A 27,554-nucleotide genomic window follows, 5' to 3' on the forward strand; every position below is an offset into this window, starting at 1 on the left:
AACACGCAATAATTGTATTATAAGGGGCTGAGATGGGGGTCTTCCAATGGCGTCGATTAATTCTGAGCTGTGATTCGATTTTTAGCATAGGCCTACCTTTACAAAAGTTGAACGTTATCATAAAAGCACTGAAGACAGCATTGTACAAAAATCACATTTTTAAATTTATGTATAAAAGAAACATTCTAAACAAAACACAAACGAAACATTCTAAACAAATCACAAACGAAACATTCTAAATAATAATAATAAAAAAAAACATTACGGTAGTCCATATTTATCAACTGTCATCATATAATCAAATGATTTTTAAAAATTCCAACATATTGACAGTGGTCGACAAATGGTGAAGCGTGACGATGATGTGTGACGATAATGTGTGACATTTTGTTTGATTCAATGCGACACAAACTAGGCCATTTCGGGACTAATGTATGGTTCAGTTTTATTTCAATAAACCGCTTGTGCGTAGCGATCCTTAGCTGTAGGAAACAGGAAGACCTAAAGAAAACACAAGAGCTTGGACACTGTTCTCCTTGTCACGTACAAGCGGGGAATCTAAACCACTACACCCAGGGCCCAGAGCAACGAGCCCCCCCCCCCTTAGTTACGGGCCTGACTACACTTGACTCAATGACAGACCTTATGATCTAATGCATATGCGTTAAACTATTCGACCACATACCCCTCCCCTCACCCCCTCTATTTATAAAGATAGTGAATTATGTCGCCATCTTCCACACAATGTTCTTTCAATGAATAAGTTTTATTTTCCTTATATACTGATATAGTTCCAACACCCCCCCCCTGCAAAAACGTCTTACTTTTCCGTGCCCATGTGACACTATGCAGGCTACGCTTGCAGGATTCCTTCATCTTTCTTAGACTTGACTCACGGTTCCTGCTACCAGTTATTTCTGGAAGAGGGCTACTGTTGTGTCACGGTTAGTTAAAAATGATATCCTATTACGTTAACGATCAGACATCAGGTCAGAGGTCTCCGCACCATTCGTACAGTACAAATTAGCCCAATTTCATAAAATTAGGGTTGACGTAACGGCGTGCTCTAATGCGGCGCTTGCCCAAATATGGCCAAGGATCCGCCCTGATAGTTGACACCCCTCACCTTTTCATACAAATTAGACTAGCGCGTTTTCCCGGGAGACGGTTGGGCGAAATAGCCAGGGTACACATCATAGGTTTTAATCGTGGTTAACGTTTAAATACCTAAAGAACAATAGCTGGGTCGATGTTGTAGAATATATTATTGTAACCTATAAAGATATCTCCAGAGAACAGAAAAGAGTTTGAAGTCTTATTTATCACAACGTCAAGTCCTACTTAGACACACGACAGTGTGACACAGAAGATTTGGAGAGAGAGAAATGGGGTTTAACGTCCACTCGACACAAACTAGGTCATTTCGGGACTAACATATGGTTTAATCTTATTTCAAACATTCGCTTGCGCATAGGGGTCTTTAGCAGTGGGAGGAAACCGGAGGACCCGGAGAAAGCCCACGAGATTGGACAGGCGACCCTACTTCTTGTCACGTACAACCGGAGATTCGAGACCACGCCAGTCGACTCAATGACAGACTTTATGATACAGCGCGCACACGCTAACCATTCAGCCATCCCCCCCCCCCCAGAAGATTTGGCCGTCCGGACACAGGGTACGTGTCACACCCAGGCAGCAGCGCTTTACTGCCTTCTCGCATTTTGAAATCCAACTGTCAAGGGTTCTTTACGTGCACGCTAATGTGTACAGTGGACCTCGGTTTTTGTCCCATCCGAATGGGGAAACGAACCCGGAAAATCCAGAGAAACTTTCTCGGCGAACGCCGGGATCGAGCCTAAGAACTTCTGGTGAACGAGCCACCATTAGGGCTGATAGACAACAGTATCTATAAAGTTCTGACATGCTACAACAAAAAGGGGCATAACTCTAGAGGGGATTATATAAGATTGCGCAACAAATGAAATTGCTCGAAAATCATTAAAAGCCAATATGATCTTCCTTTCAATAAGGTGCTAACAAGATTTCATAATAACCATGAACAACTCTGGAAATTCTTGTTAAAAATAGTTGAACATCACTATAGTTCTTTCTTTCAATAGAAAAAACAAGTTTAGAAATATATGGATTACTGCAGTCAGACAGACAAAATAGGGTGCCGACAAAATACAACAAATTTAAAGTTGTTTCCAGACACCCATTGAAATTCAGGTCTGTACAACTATTACTTCCTAAAGGACGGAAAAGTAAGAGTTATTTAAACGTCTTTTTAAAGCTGACGCAATGAAAGTACACGGACACTTGCAAGGAACAGGTGGGGCGATAAAACCGAGGTCTAGTGTAAACATTGGCTTGAACGTAAAAGAACCCTTGACGATTGTGATTCAGTTGCGTCCGGACACAATTTCACTCATGACACACCGCATGGCATGATTATACCCCTTTTCATTATCTCGGTTGGAACAGAAAAGTAGTACCGTTAAATCCCATTCATTTCATTCATTCTTTACATTACCTGTACAGAATATGACGAGCTTTTAACGTGATAACTTTTGCGTTCATGTTTACATTGTTGTCCTGCAATTCATCCAATTTTTTACCAGACTCTCTTGTGCTTTTCCACAACTTTAACGAATAGTTTTCTGCTTTTAACGATCTTATTACTTCTGACGTCTGCGTTTCTTCTAAGCTTCGTCTACGTACGGGTGCTTTCTCGAATTCCTTAACTTTGGTTTTAAGGTTGTCTGTGGTTGCACTCCTTTCTTTTCCAGTTTTCTCCTTGTTCAATTTGAGTTTCCTAAATGGTGTTAGTAAGCTCCCCGGTTTCTTAATTTTATCACGCTCCTCATCGGACTTTCTTCTGTTGATCTCGGCATTAAGTGTGTCCTTCACATCTTGTAGTTCTTCTTTATGTTGATTTATAGAACGTTCCATCCATTTTATTTTTTCGTGAACATAATTATGGGGTGGATTATTTGCATTTAAAGTTGGACCCTGTCAAAAGAAAGTTCACACACAACGGTGTTTAAATATATATCTAATTATAATCTACCTAGTGACAAAACGGCCATGCTTATTTTTGAATCCCAAAACTGACCATAAGACTCAGCTACAAGGAACGCCTGAATGTACAGCGTTTAAGTAATGTAGGCCTACATGTACTTAATATCTTAATACGTGTAATTTTAAAGGAGCTAAATCGCTAATATTTTGGGCCTAGAAATTGGCACAAATGGGTCGCAACACATATAATAATGTAATATGAATTTATATAAACTTTTTTTTTACATTCAATCGTTTCCGTTTTACTGTGAATTGTCATCAGTTATGTTCGGCGAAATACTTCAGAAGTCTCAACCGAAAGACAGTTTCTAGCGTCTGGTTATTTCAGTCAACACCGATAGTATATATTGCGCATGCTCTCCAAATAAGAATATGGCATCACCGTTTGACATGACTTGTGGAATATGTCTAGCCTCATTCTTTGAGCACCTTGCTACAAATGGTGCTGAAACGCATTATGGTACACGATTCGTGTACCAATGGTAAAATGTTTATTTTGTATTAAATATTGGATATCAGAAGCCGACCTTTTCCAGGTAAGACCACAACACCAATGCTGATTTAAATTGCCAAAAAAATCGTGTTTTCAATGTCGAAGATTTTGGAAGATATTGAGGTACGGACTTAGCTACTTTAAATTAGATATACCTCCAGCTCTTCGTGAATATCTGGGTATGGACTCTTTTTTACGTCGCTAATATAACTTTCCATCAATTTTGCACCAAAACTGACCCCAAAAACCAAGCCGTGAGGAACTCCCCCTTGTAATGTACATCGTTTAAATATAACATGACTGACAACTTAAAACATTTAAGTTTGTCATACCTCTAATTTATCAGCCACTGAGCTGTATCCACTTTCAATGAGACTTTGTTTAAAGTTTCGGAAGGCCGAGCTTCCAGCCCTTCTAACAATGTCTAAAACCTTCACAACACTCTGTCTTCTACCCCTTGATTCTTCCTCAGTCATCACTTCGTTCATTTCATCCACCGATAGGATGCCACACTGATGGAGATACGGGCATAGGTGCTTAGCATCTAGATTATCCAACAAGTATACATAGTTCTGCTGTATTATTCTGTCATGCTCAACTGACATTCTTCCCCTTTCTTTGTTCATGATTTAATTATATATTTGTGTGACGTCTTTACTAAAGCCTAAAATGTAAAAAAAAGAAATTAAATTAATACCCTTGTTATGATATTTAAACCATTATACAAAATCGTTGATGAATGTTGTGTGAATGGAGGTGCTTGCAATCTTACCGTGTTCAATATATTCCCCGGCTCCTAAACTATTTTCTATGGAAGCCTATAACTACCATTCATAATTTCTACTTTTCGCCTCTTCAGAACACGAAAGTCGAAAAGTCGAAAAGTAGAAGTTACGACAAAATGTGAGGCGACAAGACGGTATACAAGCCAAAATCAACTCGAAAATAGGAAATTAAGAAATAACACACCGCGATAACAGCGCCCCCCGTTTTTTCTTAATTTCTACTTTTCGACTTGCATTTTGGCTTGTATACCGTCTTGTCGACTTTCGACTTAGTCATATTTTTGTATTTATTGATGTCAGTAAGAAGGCGCCAACACGCTATACAAGCCAAAATGTAACTCGAAAAGTAGAAATTAGGAAATTAACACACTGCGCTATTAGCGACCTATGATCTGTCGTACTGTCGACTTTTCTATTTTTCGCCTAGGAAGTGTTCTGAAGAGGCGAAAAGTAGAAATTATGAATGGTAGTTATAGGCTTCCATAATTTTCGGCCCTAATTCCCTATATTTGTAAGCCAAAAGTGACTGCTTACGGCTTCTATTGTAAAAAATGACCAACTTCTATGTATTTTTAAAGGGGGAAATCCCATATTTACTTCCTCAAAATGAGGTAAACATAAAGTCTAAGGGAGACTACTCCATTTTATTCGTTCGGATGAAATGTTTAGTGTGCTCGTAAATATTCTCTTGACAAGATTCAAAACTCTAAATTTGTTAATGTCGTGCTATCCGCAATGCAATTTCTAAATTAAAACAATAGAGGCTAATATAGGCTTATAATCTTACTTCTTATATCTACCTCCTTTCTTTGTTCTATTTTTATTATATTATTTCATGCTCAACACCTAGAACGCCCACAAGGACAGCTGTCTAGTCGTTCGGATGGGACGAAAATCGAGGTCCCGTGTACACATTGGCGTGTACGTAAAAGATCCCTTGGCAGTTGGAATTCGATATAAGAGTAGGCCGTAGCGCCGGTACCCGGGCAAAATTTCCCTCATAGTACACTGTATGGCGTATGCCCGTCTTCATTAGCCCAGGTTAGGAGCAGAACAGTAGGACGTTAAACCCCATTTCATTTCATTTCCTAGAACGCCCCTTTGTGTTAATTCAAGAACGCCCACTCGACACAAACTAGGTCATTTAATTCGCTTGCGCATAGATGGTTCCTTTAGGAACTGTCTTTGATCGGACGATGTCCGCTGACAGTTCCTATCGCTTTCTATATAGCTGCAATATGAAAATACTGCTCTTCCCCACCTCTGTTCTAAGGCTATTTTGAAATCCTTACCGACTATTTTTCACCGCGATTCTTCTTTGTTCACCAAAGGAATTATTTAAGTTTTGAGATTAAAAACATACACAGAATACTTTTGAACTTATCAGCCATTACGTGTTTCGAACACGCACAGACCGGGTGTTTATTTAATCGCTAAATTCTACTTGAAAATAGTGTTGAAGTATTATAAATGTGTATCAGCTGTGGCAAGAAATGATTCTTTGGCGAAAAATAAAGGATTACGATGAAAAATAGAAGGTAAGTTTTCCAAAATAGCCTGCGAAAAGAGGTGGGGAAGAGCGGTAATCGCATTTTCATATTGCAGCTATATAGGGACGGATAGGAATGTCAGCGGATATCATCCGGCCAGAGACAGTTCCCAAAGAACTAGCACGTAGGGTTTTTTAGCAGTGTGAGGAAACTCGAGGACCCGTGGAAAATCCACGGGGTTCGGCATGCGACCCTACGCCTTGTCACGTACAAGCGGGGATATGAAACCACGCCAAATTCCAGTAGATATAGTCCACAGGCATGGCTCATGGCCTGGACGACAACGCGTGACACACGTTACTAACTTCCGATTGTTACCCCATGTGTACATGTTTCACGTAAAGTAAATTTGTCATGGTCACCGCGGGTTGTTCTGAATTGATTACATTTTACGGAACAGTCTATTAAAACAATAAATGTAATGGAACAGTCTATTAAAACAGTAAATGATTACATTTTACGGAACAGTCTATTAAAACAAAAAATGATTACATTTTATTGAGCAGTTTATTCAAAACAACCAATGATTAAATATTATGGAGCAGTCTATTCAAAACAATGGCCATGCAGAACAATAACAAAAATATGAAAAAATGACAAATTCATACAATCAATATGATTTTTACTGAACGTATTGCAATGCAATTCGCGCGTGTGCCATTTTATAATAATAAATATAAGTTGGGGGTGGGGGGTAGAGTATACATTGAATTCATACGTCATCTATTTTAGAGAATTAATTCAATGATCACGCTATTTATAAAGATATAGAGGATATTTGTCGTTTTAGAGTGAATAACATATTTTATTTCATCGAGAAGCAAGAAAACTTATATTTTCACGAATGCGTAGCATGAGTGAAAATATAAACGTTTTCTTGCTTAGAGATGAAATAAAATATGTTATTCACGACAAAACGACAAATGTTCTATTTATTTTATGATTTTACAATCATTTTAGGTAAAAACAACTAGCCAGTGGAATAACACTTTTATTTCACTGATAAAACGTGGTATTCCACTACTGATCATAAAATAAAATGTATTATGTCGCCATCTTCCAAATAATGTTCTTTCAATGAATAAGTTTTATTTTCCATATATAGTGATATAGTTCCAACACCACTTCGTTCTATTTCGTCAATAACAACATCTCTTCTCTGTAACTCGGTATTTAACTTAGACTCCAGGGCCCTGTTTCACGAAATTTTAACTAAAGATAAAATCCAAATTTTAGTAGATATTTCAATTTTGATTGGCTAAGCACTAAAATCAATCTAATATTATCCAATCAAATTACTAAAATTTAGATTTTAACTTAGTTAAAATTTCGTGAAACAGACCCAAATTCTAATACTGTTACATCACTTACAACAGCTTCACTGTAAAATACAATTTTGAAAAGAATTGTTTATGCGACATTTGGTAACCGACTATGGTATGTCAGAGGGGCTTACAATATATCGTAACAACGATGAACAACCCTGGAAATTCTTGTCAAAAATCCTTGAACATCATTAGGGCTCTTTCTTTCGATGGGAAAAACAACCAAATCAATATAAATTTCAGAAATATATATGGTTTATTTCAACCGGACCGACCAGATGGGGTGACGACAATATACGACAACTGTAATGTGTTTCCAGGCACTTCTCTGTACAGCTATTACTTCCTTAAGGATGGGGAAGTAAGAGTTATTGTGAAGCTGGCCCAATGACTATAACACAGACACTAGCAAGGAACAGTCTCTAGTCGTTTGGATGGTGTGACAAAACCGAGACCCCGTGTACACCTTGACAGTTGGAAATCAATTATGTCCGGGCAAAACTTTCCTCATATGCACGGCATATGCCCGTCCTTTTTAGTCCGATTGCAAAAGAAAAATAGGACGTTAAATCCCATTCATTTCACTCATTTTTTCCTTACCTGTACAGAATGTGGCGAGCTTTTAACGTGATAACTTTTGCGTTCATGTTTACATTGTTATCCTGCAATTCCTTCAATTTTTTTACCAGATTCTCTTGTGCTTTTCCACAACTTTAACGAAGTGTTCTGCTTTTAACGATAATTTGAAATAAGACAAAGCCGTAGCGCCGCTGTCCGGACAAAATTTCCCTCATAGCACACTGTATGACATATGTCCGTCTTAACCCTTATTTCATTTCATTTCTAAATGGCGGGAGACAACAGGTCTTGGCGAAGCGAGGGGGCTGGTTGGCAAGGAACAACACGTCTATTTGTTCGGATAAGATACAACCCAAATGTTCCGTGTACACGTTGGCGTGTTCGTAAAAGATCCCTTAATAGCCCGGGAGCTAGGTAGGTTTTCTTCAACATGGAAGGTGCGGAAGGTTTGGCATGCTAGTGGTGTATGGCTGGGTTAGGAGACCCCAGAAACCCAATTCTTAAGTTGCGCCAGTGGTGGGTGTGGTAGGAGGAGCCACCCATGGTACCCCCTAAAATGGGTTTATTCAACATGGAAGGTGCAAGTTCCACTTCAATGGCATTTGATAGAGGAATGTGCCCTGAATTCGGAAATATAACTTAAGAATAGGATTTTTGGTGGAAAGGCCACTTAAGAAGAGGTCAAAGGTCACTAATTAGCAATTTTTCGATTTTACTGAAAACGATTTTTCCTTTATCTCGTGATCTATTCCAAGTATATTGCACAAAACTACATGGACATTTTTTATACTGGTAGGAGCAAAAATATGAGACATAAAATTAATGAAGTTTTAGCTAAAAGTATGACATAATCTCAAAAATAACGAAAATATCACTCAACCCCCATCGGTAATTAAAATGTTAATCAACAGGAAAGGTGCGAGTGAGAAACCAAGCCTAAATTGTACGGAATGATATCAGAAATCATTATCATCAACTTAAGAATCAAATTTCTTGTGGTCAGCGTACTTAAGAAGAGAATAATGCTGGTTTGCACCGAATGACCCCTAATTAGAAATTTAATTATCATGAAAGGTGCGACATTGGAACAAGGTGTAAAATGTAGGGACTGATCATAGAATTCACAACCACTAACTTAAGAATGAATATTGAGGTGGTAAATGAACTTTAGCAGATGTGACCAATAACCTTAAAAAATCAGTGTCAAGCAGTGCAATATGCCCACAATGCTAAGTTTCCACTTGATCTCTGATAGTAACACTGGTACATTAATTACCGCACACTTCCTTCATACTAAGAGTCATTTAAAACATAGATCTATGTCATGTTATTGCAGATATCAACCAAGACCTAATCAACCAGAACCTAACTTAGGAAAGGCAACTGTCTTCATCAGAGGAAGCAGTGTTAATGTCATCATCAGAGGTATCCTGAACAGATTGCTCAATGTCCTCTTCAACAAATGACTCCCGGAGTTCAGGACCATTAACACGCATGATTTCATTCTGTCCATCTCTCAACTATCTTTTGGCGATGGGTGCTGGGTAATACCTGATTTATCAGCGCTTCCCGATATCTTTGAGACAAAAGATGCCCCTTTTGATTTGTAGTGACACTTGTGACACTTCCGAATCGCTATCATCGATGCCCTTTAGTTTCTCCAGAAGATTTTTACATCTTGCCTTTGGCCCATTGCTTCTTCTCAAACACGATGTAGCGATATCATTCACCGTACATATGTATGGGGCTAAGCGACAAGAAATCTCCTCACTCAACAGGCATCGCTACACCGTGTTTATGAAGACGTAATGGGTCTAAGGCAAGATGTAAAAATCTTCTGGAGAAACTGAAAAGGGCATCAATAGTAGTATGATTCCTCTCTGCGAATCAAAAGTGTCACTACAGATGACAAGGGCATTTTTGGTCGCAAAGATATAGGGAAACGCTGATAAATCAGGAATTAACCAGCACCCATCGCCGGAAGATGGTTGGGAGTTTAAGGAAAGACAGTATGGAATCTTATGGTTTAATGGTCCTGAACTATGGGAGTCATTGGTTGAGGAAGACATTGAGGAATGAGAAATCTGATGATGCTTAATGTGATGGAGATGGTTGCCTCTCCTAAGTTAGGTTCTGGTTGATTAGGTCTTGGTTGATATATGCAATTACATGACATAGATCTATGTTTTAAATGACTCTTAGTATGAAGGAAGTGGGCGGTAATTTTAATGTATCAGTGTTACTATCAGAGATCAAGAGGAAACTTAGCATTGTGGGCATATTGCACTGCTTGACACTGATTTTTTAAGGTTATTGGTCACATCTGCTGTTCTTAAGTTCATTTACCACCTAAATATTCATTCTTAAGTTAGTGGTTGTGAATCCTATGATCAGTCCCTACATTTTACACCTTGTTCCAATATCGCAACTTGCATGTTAATTAAATTTCTAATTAGGGGGGCATTCGGTGCAAACCAGCATTATTCTCTTCTTAAGTACACTGACCACCAGGAATTTCATGCTCAAGTTGATGATAATGATTTCTGATATCATTCCGTACAATTTAGGCTTAGGCTTCCTCAATCGCACCTTTCATGTTGATTAACATTTTATTTACCGATGGGGGTCGAGTGATATTTTCGTTATTTTTGAGATTATGTCATACTTTTAGCTAAAACTTCATTAATTTTATGTCTCATATGTTTGTTCCTAGCAGTATCAAAAATGTCCATGTAGTTTTGTGCAATATACTTGGAATAGATCACGAAATAATGTGAAAAATCCTATTCTTAAGTTATATTTCCGAATTCAGGGCACATTCCTCTATCAAATGCCATTGAAGTGGAACTTGCACCTTCCATGTTGAATAAACCCATTTTGGGGAATACTATGGGTGGCTCCTCCTACCACACCCACCACTGGCGCAACTTAAGAATTGGGTTTCTGGGGTCTCCTAACCCAGCCATACACCACTGGCATGCCAAACCTTCCGCACCTTTCATGTTGAACAAAACCCACCTAGCTCCCGGACTATAAAGTACGAATTCGATGAAGATTTGACGGAAACTTAGTTGTCTGGTGAAAATTCCCCACCTATATAGTATATTTCTAACGTTAGCTTGCTTATAAATGCCGTATAGTAATTTAATGTCTTCTTCCTACAAAATTAAGAGTCATCTCCCTTTTATACTGCCGAGACGGTCGGAGTTTTCGTCCATAAAAGAAAGGGCTAAGCTATAATGTTTAATAAAAATTAAATACATCTATTTATCATCAGGAACATTTAAATAATAAAATGCAACAATAATCAATGTGATTTGAGTTGTAATATTGGTTTCGCGACGGGAGGGAAGGTGACATTATAAAATGGCTTCTAGTACTTCCACATATTTTGCACATCAGTGGTATTACTAATTGTTCAACCTTAAAAAATACTTTATGATCAATGGTTTGTAATGGTCAGGCGACTTTGGTAAAAAAATTACCGAGCCAAACTGATCAAGTTTCATGGTGTCCAGTAAGCTATTGACAGCCACCCTTGTATTGTGCAACCCAGGGTCGTAGGGCTACCGAACCGCTATGGGGGGGGGGGGCGAATGGTTAGCACGTGCGCGCTATATCATAAGGCCTGTCATTGAGTCAACTGGCGTGGTTTCGAATCCGCGGCTGTACGTGACAAGGAGTAGGGTTGCCTGTCCAACCTCGTGGGTTTTCTCCGGGTCCTCCGGTCTCCTCCCACTGCTAAAGACCCCTACGCGCATGCGAATTATTGAAATAAAATTAAACCGTACGTTAGTCCCGAAATGACCTAGTTTGTGCCGAGTGGACTTTAAACCCCATTTCCCTCTCTCGCCGAACCGCTATTCCAAATCCAACTGATTTGCCAACAGAGTAATAAAATGTTTGATCATAAATCCACCCCCAAACTAAAAAAACAAAAACATAGCCTACCAACAAGCACTAAGATTTATACATCACTCACTATTCAACATTGTATCCATCACTATATACGAACTACGAATGAATTAGATAAGCACGTAATTACAATGAAAACTAAGTTCTCTTAATACAGACCAGTTTGTCTCTCTGACTTCCTACTGCTGAAATAAATTCAAGATTCACGAGGATAAATGGTGTTACGGATGTCGATTTAGGCCGTATAAGGCCGATTAAAATTAATATCGGTTTCTTATCACCGCCGGCCAAAATTTGACATGTAGAAATATTGTCGTTGCGACATTGTTTTCAAATTTATAGACCAGGAATAGAGAAAAATGATGGCATTATATTCTATTAATTAATGTCTTTGGCAAGCTGTGGGATTCAAACATATTTTCTAATGTGTACATAAATCAAATTAGTGAATGAATGACAGATTGTTATATAAAAAAAGAGTTATAATTTGGTAAACATTAGCTGGTTCCGTGGGAATGAGAATATCACGTTTAACACGTGATCGGAAAATTACGATTGCATCATTTGGCTTAATAAACCGATGTTTATACCTATTTACATCATATTTGACCAATTAGATAATTGAAGGTCCAATACCCAAAGCTACATAACTATCGTATCTGTGAGCATTTGTCAGACAGCAGCTTGATTCTTATGGGAAAAGATGTAGCAATTTCTATCAGCAGACTCGCCCCAGCGAGTTTGAGAGAATGACTTTAGTATTGTAGTCCACTATGCTTGTATCTATGTATCCAGCTATGCTATATAAAATAGTATTGTAGTCTACTATGCTTGTATCTATGTACCCAGCTATGCTATATAAAATGTAAAAATGAACTGTTGCATTGTTATACCTGGTAAGACAAACGTCTTTAACTAACTGAGATAGCTAAGAAGAAGAGAATACACAACGTGAAGTGGAAGCAAAGGCGACAAGTGAAAATGCTAGACGATCACAAGGCTACTAAAATATGTAGTAAGAAAAGATGCATGGGTTATACGCCGGTGGTGGCGACCGGTTTTAGCATGTCCTCCGCTCTCCGCGTCTGACAGAAGACCTATGGTGCTACAATATAAATGGGATGTGCATATTAAATTGCTTTCAAAGTCGTCAGGAATTGTTAGCGACCAGTATTATTATAATGAAATCATCGTGATTATCTAGAAGTGTATCTGAGTATAGTGGTGTTCACGTATTACCCGAGGAAGCATTAGATCTGGAATGAACTATGGTTGTCGGTTAAAAAATATAAGAAATATGCGAAACAAGGAATAGAAGGAGTATCTAGGTGTTGAGTTCTAGAAACTAGAATACCAGACAATTAGTTCTATAAGTTCAGGTCAAGAACAGGCCGCGAGTTCACAAAGCATTCTCAGATATAAGTTAAGAATTTACTCAAAATTGTTCGCCTTATTTAAACTAAAATAAGGCCCTTTATAAAACTTTTGTTGTTTTAATGTATCAAATACATCAATAAGAAACTATGTGCAAAGTTTTGTGTTTCTGGATCAAAGATATTTCTCATAAACAGTTATTGAAAGTTGAGTAAATTCTTAACTTAAGTCTGAGAATGCTTTGTGAACTCGGGTCCTGAATTACAGTTAGACCGACCTTAATTTTCGAAAGGCAAATCGCCAACATTAAACATTTCTCATTTCGGCCTTGGTATGTTGTTTTTTTTTTCAAATCCCAAAAAGGAATTTCGGTATTTACAAACGGCAAAATTGGCATTATTTTCTAGAATCATCAATTCAGCTAAAGTTCATATTAAACAATTGATTTACTAGTTCAGACAGCTCTATCCAATCTTATCCAACAAAGAAAACAATAAAGAATAAATTTCCCGATCAACCCCCCCACCCCCGGCAACCGTAAATACATCATTTTTATTTTCGAGGGGGGTACAATAAACATCCGTTGTATGCCGATTGTCCATCCTGGATATTTACGGAAAGGAAGAATCTACTTCAGCATTTAAATACAAATTCCTAGCTTGTAAGATTGCTTTCAACATTATCAGTGACAAACTAATAATACATTATACTTGGCTTAAACCGGTATTGAATATAACGGGACACAAGATGGCGCAAACTACTGCACGTGATAAATTTTACACTTCAGCCCTATTATTGAAATTAGCATTTGGAATTTGGAATGAGCCTTCTGGGCTTTCGTACTATTATTAAAACATTTAACTCGTATACGCTTATCAGCACATAAATTATATATAGAAACAGGTTGATATACTAATACAAGACTTAAATAAACTAGGTAAATATTGGTCATATTTTGATCAGTGTCGATTATAATTGTTAAAAATAATGTAATTAAAATAGATATAGAAACCTATAGAATGATTATCTATTAATGGTGTTTTTTATATTTTATATTTATGAATAGTATTATTAAATTACTGTAATTGTATCATTATAGTACCAATATAAGTAATTCCTTTTTGCATTTTAATTTAAATTTCCACCCTCCACTTATGAGCGTACTGTAGATTATGGAAATATTGTAATTATATATATACTGACCAGTTCAAACTCAAAATAAAGAACCTGAACTTGATAAAGCTGACATTTGTAATTAATGTATTAAGACTATTTCCTAATAGGGTAAACTAAGGACCAATCAAATGATTTTTTTGGTAATTAGGCATTAATATCTTGGAATAACAACTTACATCAATATTAATGAGCGCATACAAATAATGAATATCAATGAGAGCATGAAATTAATGAATGATATTAATGAGAGCATGAACTTAATGAATGATATTAATGACAGTATGAAATTAATGATGATATTAATGAGGGCATGAACTTAATGAATGATATTAATGACAGTATGAAATTAATGATGATATTAATGAGGGCATGAAATCCATGAGCGCATACAAATAATGAATATCAATGAGAGCATAAATATGCAGTGTTATGCTATTGTATGGTGACTTTATGATATAATTAAATGTTGTTTTTTTTTCATTTGATTGAATATAATGAAGATTTTTTATAGGTTATTCTTGGAGAATATGCATAGTGTTGAATTAGGTTGATGTGATGTGTGAGTTGAGGTTAAAAAGTAGGTGTCAACTCAATACCAATACGTTTTGATAACGGTGTGGGCCGTGTATTCACCTATCAATAACACATGTTGGTAACAACAAGTACAAGTATACTATATGAACCAGGAACAACCATCTTGGAATTGTGATGATGTATTAAAGATTGTCATAAAAACAAGCATGCCAAGTTTCACATTGATCATACTCGAATTGACAGAGCCTTAGTATTTTTTCATGGGCATCTGAAATTAACTTCTGCCATTTCAAAAGAATAAATGTGAAATCATAATGCTAACAATATTTTTATTAAAAATACATTATACAAGAGCTAAATCTGCCTATTGCAGGTCTTTCTTTAGGACTGAAATGTTATCTAAATTATTAATTAGACATTAATTAACTTATCCAGACCATAATCAACTCTTGGTGTCATCACTAGCCTGCGATATTTATTGGATTAGAATCCGATCTGCTGCTCAACGCTTATTGATGATTAAATCAAAAAATGGATAATCCAGATGTTTTTTTATTGTACCGACTTTAGTAATGATGATCGAGGCTAGGTCTAAAAATTAAACGCTAAATTCTTGGTTCAGAATGGATCAATTTGACTGAGAATTTCAGCAAATTCCCATTACATTATCTAGTTTTTAACTAATATAGTGAGAAATGCCAGCTCGTTATCTAATCTCCCATGATGTATCTTTAAGAAATAGAACTTTGAACAAGGGCAGGTGAATCAACTCAGTCTATTTTAACCCCTGTCTTAATGTTCTTTTGGCTAAGCTTTATCACAAAAACAATTTATGAGACGAGACCATGATTTGAACCATTATTTCCTAAGGTAATAAGTCTGTTTTGTAAATATATAATTTGTGGAAAGGTCCATGTACCTGGTATTCACATAAGAAACGATTCATCTGACATTCGCTTGGAAGATCATGGCAAACTGTTTTTTTTTTACAGTGCAAATGCTGTAGCTGTTATTGCTGGTGTGACAAAGGCTCAGTTCTTGGCCCATTTCTATTACTTTCAAAAACTTATGTTCTTATTTCTTCTTCAGCAATCAAGATTGTAACAAAATGTTGAATAAGATAATCTATCTTTTTGTGTCTTATGTGTTGATTTAATGGATTCCAAGTTCAACTCCATAAAATATAGTCTTGTTTCAATAAATCTATAGGAACTCATATTATGTTGTCTATGTCATGAGCTAAACTTTTCTCACTCTTCTTTTTGCAATTTGTCTTTGTAGGCCTTGAGCTGAAAGTATAATAGAATTAGCAGAATGTACAAACAATTCAGAATCGTGCAGTGTTGAACTTGAAGAGAGAGAGAATATGGTTTAATGTCCACTAGTCATCTTTGGTGCAACATAGTATATTCTATTTCTATAAATTCATGTATGCAAGGGTCTTTAGCACTGGGACTACCCAGAGAAAACCCACTCAGACTAAGCATCTAGAAACCAGGGATAGAACCAATGAATTTATTATCTGTGGTTCAATCACCCAGACATCCAAACCTCCTTAACTGGCAAACATCAATTTTATATAAGAAACTCTTTGTGGTTACAATAATCAAATCTTTGGAAGGTTCAACTTAAAATGTGTTAAAGGTCGTTAACAAGGTGGAGAATTATATGTCTGAACCCTGTTGGAGACAGACCACCGTTAAATTTCACCATCTCGGTACCCACAAACTGTAGTTTATCTATTTATAGCAATTCTCTCTGTGTATCTTTTCTCCCCCTTTGCATGCCCATTTTTGTTGATTTTTTGGTCTAGAATGGACGAAGGGGGTTTGAATTAACATTTTCTGCCAGGTTTTGGTAATTATTTATGATTTTGAGGCGGACGGATAACAGGGTTATCAGGTTGGCTACGGTGATATGTACGGCAACTAGTTACATGTTTTTAGAACGCTTCTTCAAGTTTGTGTATCTCAAAATTTTGGTGGTCAACCTCATAAAAATTTTAGTGCAAAGACATGACCATTTTGGGGAAAAGTTGGAGGTGGGCAAAGAGGCCAGAATTAACATTGACGTCAATGGGAAAATTAATGGTGGTCTGCCTCCTGTTGCCAAAACGGAGTTATTTCCCTTAAATGGTAACCACTGATACTTACCATCAATACGTTTTATTCTACCACCATATAACATATTATTTTTAAAATCTTGCGCTGTTTGTGAAATATTGGTATTTTTAGATCCGACAGATTTTACCACTAAACCTTTACTACTGTAAAATAAATAAATAAACAGATCAATTATTGATTGAAACAAAAGTAAACAGTGACGCTTAAATGTCCCCCCCCCCCACCAAAAAAACTGAAAAAGAGAGAGAAAGAGAGAGAGAGAGGGTTTAACCCGGATAAAACCCACAAGTTTGGACAGGTGACCCTACTCTTTGTCATGTACAAGTGGGGAATCAAAACCACACTAGATGACTCAATGACAGACCTTATGATACAGTGCGCACATGCTAACCATTCGGCCATTACCCCCCCACCCCTTGTACCCCTTAAACATAAGCCTTAAAGGAAACAAGCCAACATTGAGGCTGATGTCCCCTGCCAACTGAAAACGTAACTAGATGACACACATTTTTGAAATTGCATATTTATCTTTTTATAAAGCAGTGATCAATTTGCTTATCAGCGTTTAATGGAAGCAGAAATATGTTCTGAACGTGACATACTAACAGATGCATTATTAAATGCTCATTGTCGAATTTAGTCAAGATATTGATATAATGAAACTATACACCGAGTTTCATCACTCTGTTTTAATTACTCATTCAAGTCTAGTCATTCTTATTTTAAAGTGAAATAACCGTTAACTAGACTTCTGGATACCCGCAAAGACGATGCCTTAAAAAAAATAACAAACATAATTAGAGCCATATTAAAGGGGCATTAGAGGTAAGATTAGATAAAGAACTTACAGTTCTCACTATAATAATTAAAAAATAGATAATGAAAACAAAGTATGCTGAATATTTCAATCAACTTGCTTCACCCAAGTGCATAATGTATCTTTATAAAATATGGTTCTAATTATGTTAATATTTTTTTGTTTCTAGTCCATAACCCACCTGTTTAATGGAATAAATTCTTCACTTTCTATATGTTTTTCTTCACCTAACATTTCTAAATCATCATCTTCAAACTTTATTCTTTCTGGGGAAAAAAAAAAAAAGCAACATGAGTTGACAATTATCGAACAAGAATGATAGTCAGAAACAAAGAAATGTCCGTACCTGAAACCATACAGCAATTTGCATCAAGCAATTCTCTTTGTTTGATCATTCAGTGCACAGAGAAAAAGAGAAATGGCTTTAACGTTCACTCGACACAAACTAGGTCATTTCGGGACTAACATATAGTTAAATTTTATTTCAACAATTCGCTTGCGTGTAGGTCTTTAGCGGTGGTAGGAAACCGGAGGAGCCAGAGAAAACCCAGGGAATCGAAACCATCCAGTGCAAATTAAAATATCATACTGTAATATATACTATTCAAAAAAAGTAGGGGATATTTGATTTTGGGGGCATAATACTAAAATATGCAAATGACTACGAAAAAAGTAACTATAGAACCTAACAGAAGAAACATTTCCAGTTACATGTGACGTCCAAACGCACCAATAGCTACCGCATGGAATGCAGGTGATGCTTGGGATCATCATGGGGGTCCAACCCAAGATTTGCACGACTCTGACTTTGAATGTTACAGTCATTGTGGCATTGAATTCCAGGGTGGAAACATCAGTTCAATTGTTTTAGTGACCAGAAAACAAATTTTGATATGCGTCGGCTTACCCAAAATGAAAGGTTACGTGCCCTTGGCATGCTACAGATCGACACAACACAGGCGGTTGTGGCGCGGACGATGAATGTTTCTCAGTCTGTCATAAGCAGGCTATGGTCCAGATACCGTGATACACAATCTGTACAGGACAGACCACGCTCAGGTCGACCAAGGGCGACAACTCAAGCCCAGGATCGATTTATCCGTACCTTGGCCTTGAGAAATCGTGTCATCACAGCAAATCAGATCAGCGCTCATCTTCAAACATACACTGGTGTGAGAGTGAGTGGCCAGACGATTCGGAATCGACTGCATAGGGGTCACCTTCGCGCCCAACGTCCTCGCGTGATCCCTTGTTTGAGAGATCATCACATTCAGGCAAGACGTCGTTGGTGTAGGGATCGTCAACACTGGGATAATCGACGCTGGAGCGATGTGATGTTTTCAGATGAGTCAAGGTTCACTGTTGATTTTTTGGACAGACGTAGGAGGGTGTGGCGTCGTCGAAACGAGTGCTTCCAAGACGTTAACGTCATCAGACATGATCGAATTGGGGGTGGTTCTGTTATGGTGTGGGGAGGCATCACTGTTGCTGGAAGAACGGCTTTACATGTTGTTGCAGGGCGTGTTACAGGCCAGTACTACCGGGACAACATCTTGGCAGTCCATGTTGTGCCGTTCGCACGACGTCATGGCCGCCGTTTCATCTTCCAGGATGACAACGCAAGATGTCACAGGGCCAGGATCGTTACAGGTTACCTCCAACAACAGAACATCACCACATTACCTTGGCCAGCACTGAGTCCCGACCTCTCCCCCATCGAGCATGTCTGGGACATGCTTGGACAGAGGTTACGTCAACGTCAACAACGTCCTGCCAATGTCCAAGAACTTGCTGCTGCGTTGCAACAGGAATGGGACAATCTGGACCAAAATGACCTTAGACGTCTCATTAGGAGTATGCCACGTCGGATCAATGCTTGTTTGGCAAACAGAGGAGGATTTACCCGTTACTGACTTGGTTGTGATGCTGTGGTAACTTTGCTGTTTGACCCCGGGTATCATTTTACCCTTATAATGGTCAGTCTGTGCCTTACTTAGTCTAACGATCATTTGGAATAAATCGATGAATGTGAACTTCATTTCATTTTGTCATTTGTTTCTTCGTCAGTTTCATTAGGTGACTTTAATAACACTTAAAAATCAAATATCCCCTACTTTTTTTGAATAGTATATTACAAAATGGCAGCTCACAAGTCCGTGCAAATTTGGACACAGGACTGCCAATTTGACCAGTGACAGTAGTGGTAATTCATGCACTGTCGTCTGTAAATTGATTGTACATGCACACATGGTGCCTTGATTTCAACAACATCAAAAGAAATTGATGGAACTACTTCACACTTTCATTTGTTATATTTTAAAAGGGAATAACTTACTGTTATTTTCAACATCATTATCAGTTGACTTTCGATGTTTTTTAAGTGGTTTTCCTGAAACAGCTTCTAAAATATCATCTGATAATTTATTCTTCTCAAAATTCTTTAATTTCTGTTTCTATTGAATCAAAAATACAACAAAGACAGATAAACATTAGAGAGAGAGAGAGAGAGAGAGAGAGAGAAATGGGGTTTAACATCCACTCGACACAAACTAGATCATTTTGGGACTAACGTATGGTTCAATTTTATTTCAATAATTCGCATGCGCATAGGGGGTCTTTAGCAATGGGAGGAAACCGGAGGACCCGGAGAAAACCCAGAAGGTTGGACAGGCGACCCCACTAATTGTCACGTACAACTGGGGAATCGAAACCAAGCCAGATGACTCAATGAAAGACTTTATGATACAGCGCGCACACGCTAACCATTCAGCCATCCAACCCCCAAACATTATAGAAAAAGGAAAGAACCATACATGTAGCAGTGTGACTGAACAACGATGTTATGATCTACTCTTACATGTACTTTGAATTCCAACAGCCAAGGGTTTTTTTTAAGTGCACACCAACCTCCACCCATGTACATACAAGTATTGACATGTATTAAAAAGAACCCTTGGCAATTGGAATTTGAAGAAGGGTATGACAAGGACAGCTATCTAGTGATTCGGATAGGATGGAAAACCGAGGTCCCGGGTACACATTGACATGCATATAAAGATCCCTTGGCAGTTTGAAGAAGAGTAAACATAATTGTTGGTGTCCTAACAAATATCTAATCCCCACATTACACACAAAATTTACCATATGTTAGTCTCAAAATGACCAACAAAATATTGAGGCACCAAACTCCATTCCATGTAAGCTACAGGAACATACATGTAGCACCAAATATTTATCCATTCCTCTACATAGTTCTTACTTCAAAAAAGAAAGTATATCGTGTGTTCTAGAACGGTGCATAACAGTTGGATGCTAAACCCCATTTCATTTCATTTTGCATGACAGCTACCACCACCTACATGTACATGTACAGCTATAAATTAGGGTGATATACTGAAACCAATGTGAACAATAAATACACTTACCTTTTGTTGTTGAAATAATTCATCCTTTAGCTTTCGTTTATTTTTCGTGGTGGCTTTTTCATTTTTTAACACATTAATAGCATTCTTTATCTTTTTCAAAGCTAAATCTTTGCTGACATTGAAACCAATATCTTCAGGAGCAGCATCACTGTCGTCATCATCTACATCACTTGGTAACAACAAGTTATCTTCTTCCTCCTCCTCTACAAAACACACAAAGATACATTATAGAGACAGAGAGAGAGAGAGAGAGAGAGAGAGAGAGAGAAATTAGGTTTAACATCCACTGGACACAAACTAGACTATTTTGGGACTATCACACGGTTCAATTTTATTTCAACAATTCGCTTGCGTGTAGGGGTCTTTAGCAGTGGGAGGAAACTGGAGGGTCCCGAGAAAACCCACAAAGTTAGACAGGTGACCCTACTCCTTGTCGCGTACAACCAGGGAATCGGAACTATGCCAGTTGACTTAATGACAGTGCACACATGCTAACCATTTGCGCGCCGGCCGCGCCCCCTCCACACCCCCCACACAAAGATACATTATAATACATGTATGTAGCAGATACATGTAATTCATCTTTATGAATAAGTGCCATACACAAGGCAGTGTATGCTATGCTAAGGAGAGAGAGAGAAATGGGGTTTAACGGTCATTCGACACAAACCAGGTGATTTTGGGTCTAACATATGGTTCAATTTTATTTCCATAATTTGCTTGCGCGTAGGGGTCTTTAGCAATGGGAGGAAACCGGAGGACCCGGAGAAAACCCACGAGGTTGGACAGACGACCCTACTCCTTGTCACGTACAACCGGGGACTCAAAACCACGCCAGTTGACTCAATGACAGACTTTATGATACAGTGCATACGTGCTAACCATTCAACCATCCAACCCCCCTCGCTATATATGCTAAGGAGTTCACATAGGGAACAAAATTCTGTATTGTTGTCTGTTGACTTTATAAGCTGTCACTTAGATGTAGAAGCTTTGAAAGGTTTGAAGAACTGTCCATATATTATATTGCATACCAGTACCAATTTTACTTGATCAACGATGTATTGACAACCTTACACAAGAATGGAGAATGGCTTGTTAGAGAGCAAGATCATGAGTATAATAATTATAAAGGAAATTGTCCTGCTCTATATGGTTAGCCTTACTTCACTAATACTATTATTAGTAATAGTTTATGTATTTTGCATCAACTGTTTATGTGTTTTTCATTACTAATAAACTGAGGACGTTAAACTCCATTTCATGCCCATAGTCCATGCAATCATATTTTTAAGTTAGTTACCCCCTTCCTCGCTCTCTTCGTCTTCATCTTCTTCGCTGTTTTCTTCATTATTTAAATCATCAAAATCAGCATCCGATTCCTCGTCACTGCCATCATCAATAGCTTTAAGGTTTCTCAATCGTCTAGACATAGTTTAATTTGTTAATATGGACAGAATCAGAGAATTTAGAATTTATCCAAAGCACTGTTTACAATATTTTCAACTCACGTGTAAACAGACACGTCTTACGAACGGTTGTCGTAAATAATTTCAGTCTTGATAACCCAGTCCTTCCGCTTTTCCGGCCAATATTACCGTGGAGAGACGATTCTGGCGAATTCTGGGCGAGATCTCGACGAATCTGTTTGAAATCATGGTCCCTGGGAGCTTGTCTGGAAAATTTCTTTCATAAATACACCAGAAAGAATTCAGTAGACCTAGACTATACATTTTACATGTACCAAAAATTAGAAGTAGTAAAAATACTTGCGGCTAAAATATCCCGCACTGGAGGCTCCTTGACAAATTTATGCCTTATATGGAGTTTAGTGAATCGGGCTAGGGTGGTTACCGATCTGCATTACCTTTCTCCGGGGGATGTCCAGGAAATAGAACGAGCTTGCAGATTGTTTCAATGGCCGATTCCCATCGGTTAACTTTTTCCCCAGTAAACAGTTTTGCAGGGTTATTTCATTGGCGGGTCTTAGTCGTGGCCCTGATCATGTTATCCCCAGAGGACCGCCAATGGTTTAAGTTTAAATGTATTTAGTTGATATATGATTTGGGGAGACCTTTTTTGGTCTAGCCCTATTCCTTTCTGGGGCCTTTTAAACTGGGGGAGTATGTCGTGTTCTGTGATACTGTTTAGATAACAACATACCAAATTTATCTCCTATTCAGCCACAGTAGCACTTTTCTATTAGAGTTCATTAATTGGCTCGCCCAAACTCAACTGTATTCAGAGAACGCCTAAACTCATCAACATTTACCAGAATTTTGAATTTACGGGATCACTTAATGCCTAAATTTTTAAAGTTTATAACGGGTTCGTATATTCATTTATTTTTTTTTTTAGATTTTTTCCAAATGACTAAGATTTGAAATAATTTGAATTTGTTATACATAATTTTAAAAGAAACTACGGGAAAAGAAATTAATATATAGTGCTGCTATTAAATCGAGTTTAAATACTTTAGATTTCTACGGCCTACTCTTAATTCGATTCCAACTGTCGGTGGGTCTCTACCGTGCTGTAATTGGTATACATGGGTCCTCAAGTTTGTCTCTTACAATTTCTTTTAATTTCTTAACATGTATATAGGCCCCTACATTTTTAAATGTTTCCGATATAAAAATAACACACTAATATGGATATACTACTTCTGAATTTTATTAACATGCTACGTTTCAATACTCATACAGGTATCGTTATCAAGCAAATAATGATTAATTAACAAAAACGTCGTGCAATATTCCCTGAAAACAAAGTTAAGACGATCATGAAGAAAACCCCCACGCATACGTGCAAACCACCCCAATTTAAGCTGCAAGAAATAATAACCCGATATTCGTTAGTGAAATCTATTTCTATATGTCTTATAAGGATTATGTTTCCGATATATTTTCATTTTTACCATGAATATGTATTTCATGTTTCGGGATTTCCCGGCGTGTTCCCCATTGTCGGTGGTGGAGCCTAGGACAGTCTGGTAAGGGGCAACGAATAGTCGTTCGGATGGGGTCGAAAAACTAAGTGACGTGCACGTTAAAGGTCCCTTGACAGTTGGAATTCGATATAATAGTAGACACACTGTATGTCGTATGCCCGTCTTCATTAGCCCACTCGGGACCGAATATTAGGACGTTAGAAACTTCATTCATTTGTCTCTTACATGAACGACTAGACGGGTTTCCTAGCCAGGCCTTTCAAGTTAGTGAGCCAGTACAAGTCACGTGGTATAAAAAGAGTACGAAATGGAACAGGGACCATACGCGTCGTTACCGTAGGCATAATGGCATTATGCGGCCAAAAAAGAAAAAAAAAATCTATATGTTCATCATAAACTACGTTATTTCGGGACTAACACATCGTTCTACCGGGTTCAACAGCATTACAATAATTCGCCTGCGCGTAAGGGTCTTTAACAGTGGGGGGGGGGGGGGGCAGAGAGCCCGAGAAAACCCACGAGGTTGGGCAGGCGACCCTTCTGCCTGTCACGTACAAGCGGAGGCTAGAAACTACGCCAATTGACTCAATTACCTAATGCAGATCCTTGTGGCACGCCAAACTTGATTTCACATTAGTGTTTGCTTGATCCAATCAAATCAATAATTAAAAACTGCCCTATTACGTACTGATAAATATGACACTTATATAGCTAGTAAGGTGCACCCCAGGTAATGCCAACTCGGAGTTCAGTTGTCTTCAGTAATACAGAATGATCTATCGTGTCGAACACTGCAGACAAATAAATCGGAAAGAAAATTGGACCAGCATCATTATCGATAGTTTTAAGAATGTCAGTTTGTATGCAGCAGCGATGTGGCCAGTGATATACGCCAAGTGTATTCTCCCACCAAGGATATTATCGTGCATGGGTTCTACGAGTTTTGAACTGGGCAGTGGCATACAGAGGTTTGGTGATGCCCGGGGCGATTATTCACGAAAACTTAAACTAAGATACAATCGAAATTTTAAGAAGTACTGCAATTCGATTGGCTGACCAGTAAAATCAATTTGCATATATACAATTTGCATATTGGTCAGCCAATCGAATTGCAGTATTTCTTAAAATTTCGATTGTATCTTATTTTGAGTTTTCGTGAATAAGGGCCCGGGTCTTACGCCTTGATAGTAGGCCTATACATGTAGGTATAAATCGGAGTACTAAGGAAAGTGAAAAAGGAAAGACATTGTAAATACACGTATGGCAAACAGTTGAAATAAACCTTTTATTCAAATTAAATATAATTGGATGCCCTCTCCACCCTGAAATCGGTGTCTGGGGATGTCGCTCCCTCTGCCACCCTTCCACTCCCTGTACACAACCGAAACTGGGCGATAAGAACTGCAGGGAGGTGCTTCTTTGTGTGGAATTGACTCGGTACCCGGTTTGGATGATTTATTCCGTGGGTTTATATTTTTGTTATTGTCTTCAGCTTATACTCTGCTAAACGCCTTTAACAACTCATCTGTTAATATATAGGCCTACCATTTACTCACCTTACTTTAAGGTAGCCTGTTTTGTGACCATTTTAAAAGGGGACCTAGCCAATCTAGGTATCAAGCCAAACCGCGACAAAGGCTATATTAATAAGATTTGTGTCAGTGACTCAACTCAGAGCAAGCCGCGTATGATCCTTATAGGGGGTGTGTGGGTCGATGTGCAAAATAAAAAGGGAACCTAGCCAAACCAGGTACAAAGCTAATCCGCTACCGGCAGACTAACAAAGGCTTACACATATAAGATTTGTATAAGTGACTAAACTCAGAACAATCTGGGAAGCATCCTTATAGGGGATTGGGATTCGTGGTGATGTATCAAGATTGTATTGTTAGAATTTTTGCCCTTTAAATTAATACAGTTAGCATTATATTGTCTGGGGGCGAAAAAAAAAGACTGCCGGAAATGCAGTCTGGTGGTATTTCAGGCACTCAACGTCGAGAAGCTTTCTGAGCGATTTCCGGCTAATACAATTACAATTACACAGCATATCAATACCAAGATTGTGGACACTCTAGACGTCACAATTTTTATCCGATTTTGATGAAACTTAAAACGACTATCACCAGTTCTTGGATGAGTTCAATTTTGGTGCTCAATGGTCCCCTGCCTTTTACGCAAAATATGAAATATGAATAACGTTTGTGGACCTTCCAGTGGCGAAAATTATTGTCCGATTCATGAGATGAAACTTAAACTGTGTGTTAAGGATCAAAAGTTTTTGGACGAGTTCGACTTTGGTACGCACGAGACATCACATTCAAGAGATATAGTCCCTGCTTTTTACGCAAAATGTGAAATATGTATGGATTTGGTAGGCCCTCCAGAGGGTCTACAATTGTTGTCCCATTCTGAGGAAACTTAACAAATATGTTAAGGATCAAAAGATCTTGAATGGGAGGATGAGCCGTATTGATTTTACCTCTTCCCCATACATATCTTGCAAAATGTGGGTGTATCTTGCGTGACAACTGCTTGTTTCAACTGGTCATGACTGATAGCAGTGAATTATTTGATGGATAAGGGACACAAGGAAGTGAGATGGAGTTGAAATAAAGATCGACTGTTCAGTTAACTAATCGTGACCCTCGCAACTATGGGTCTTTCAACCCAGGGATCAGCAGGGTTTTCTTCTAAAAGTCTGCGCTCCAGAAGTCTCACTTCTGTGTTAAAATCAGGCGTCGGAGTACTTGCCCCCCCCCCACTCCGCGTGGTCTGTTTTCCGCCGGGTCTGTTTGGTAAAAAATCACTTTGACTCTACAACATATGTAGCACTTTCGTCGTTGCGACATTGGTTTTAAATTTATAGACAAAGAATAGAGAAATAAGATGGCTTTATATTTCATTAATTAATATCCTTGGCAAGTTGGTAGGTTCCCACATATGTAGAATTGTACTAAATCAACTTAGTCTATAATTGACATATTGTTATATAAAAAAGAACTATTTAGCCAAAACGTGTCAATAATTTACCCCCCAGATTTACACGTGAGTGGAATTATTCTAATTGCATCATTTAGCTTAAAGTAACCAATCATATCGTTAATTGCACAGGTTCAGGGCCATGAACACGCTTATTTCTGCGTGATAAACGTGGGTGCTATATAAGATATCTATTTGAACCTTTCAAGTCAGACTTCTATTAGGTTCCAGAGAGCTTCCATCTGAGTTCTTAGACAGCCGCGAGGCTGGCTAGGGTAGAGAAATGGTTTTAGCTAGTATTGTTATCTATTATGCTTGTATACCTGTATTCAGCTATATATATATATATAAAATATGTAGAAGCAAACTGTCGCATTGTTATTCCTGGTAAGACAGACGTCTTAAGAAACTGTAAGAAGTAAATACACAACGTGAAGCAGAAGTAAAG

At 38.0% G+C, this 27,554-nt stretch overlaps 2 long non-coding RNA genes across 3 annotated transcripts; both read right to left on the reverse strand.

The window, feature by feature from the left end:
- Positions 1-1,710: 1,710 nt before the first annotated feature.
- LOC126826856 (uncharacterized) lies at positions 1,711-11,943 on the reverse strand. 2 transcript variants are annotated; one of them, XR_007682428.2, is made up of 3 exons: positions 11,765-11,943; positions 3,907-4,238; positions 1,711-3,012 (listed from the first exon to the last, which is right to left on the reverse strand). It is a non-coding gene; the product is annotated as an uncharacterized LOC126826856 (long non-coding RNA). The 2 variants fall into 2 exon arrangements; XR_007682429.2 differs by lacking the exon at positions 11,765-11,943 and adding an exon at positions 4,347-4,743.
- A 3,184-nt stretch (positions 11,944-15,127) lies between these two features.
- Positions 15,128-22,726, reverse strand: LOC126826852 (uncharacterized). The gene is made up of 6 exons (XR_007682422.2): positions 22,481-22,726; positions 21,178-21,380; positions 20,088-20,205; positions 17,934-18,018; positions 16,966-17,078; positions 15,128-16,101 (listed from the first exon to the last, which is right to left on the reverse strand). It is a non-coding gene; the product is annotated as an uncharacterized LOC126826852 (long non-coding RNA).
- Between the last annotated feature and the right edge of the window lie 4,828 nt (positions 22,727-27,554).

This window comes from Patella vulgata, chromosome 7, assembly GCF_932274485.2.
Source record: "Patella vulgata chromosome 7, xgPatVulg1.2, whole genome shotgun sequence".
NCBI classification, from domain to species: domain Eukaryota; kingdom Metazoa; phylum Mollusca; class Gastropoda; family Patellidae; genus Patella; species Patella vulgata.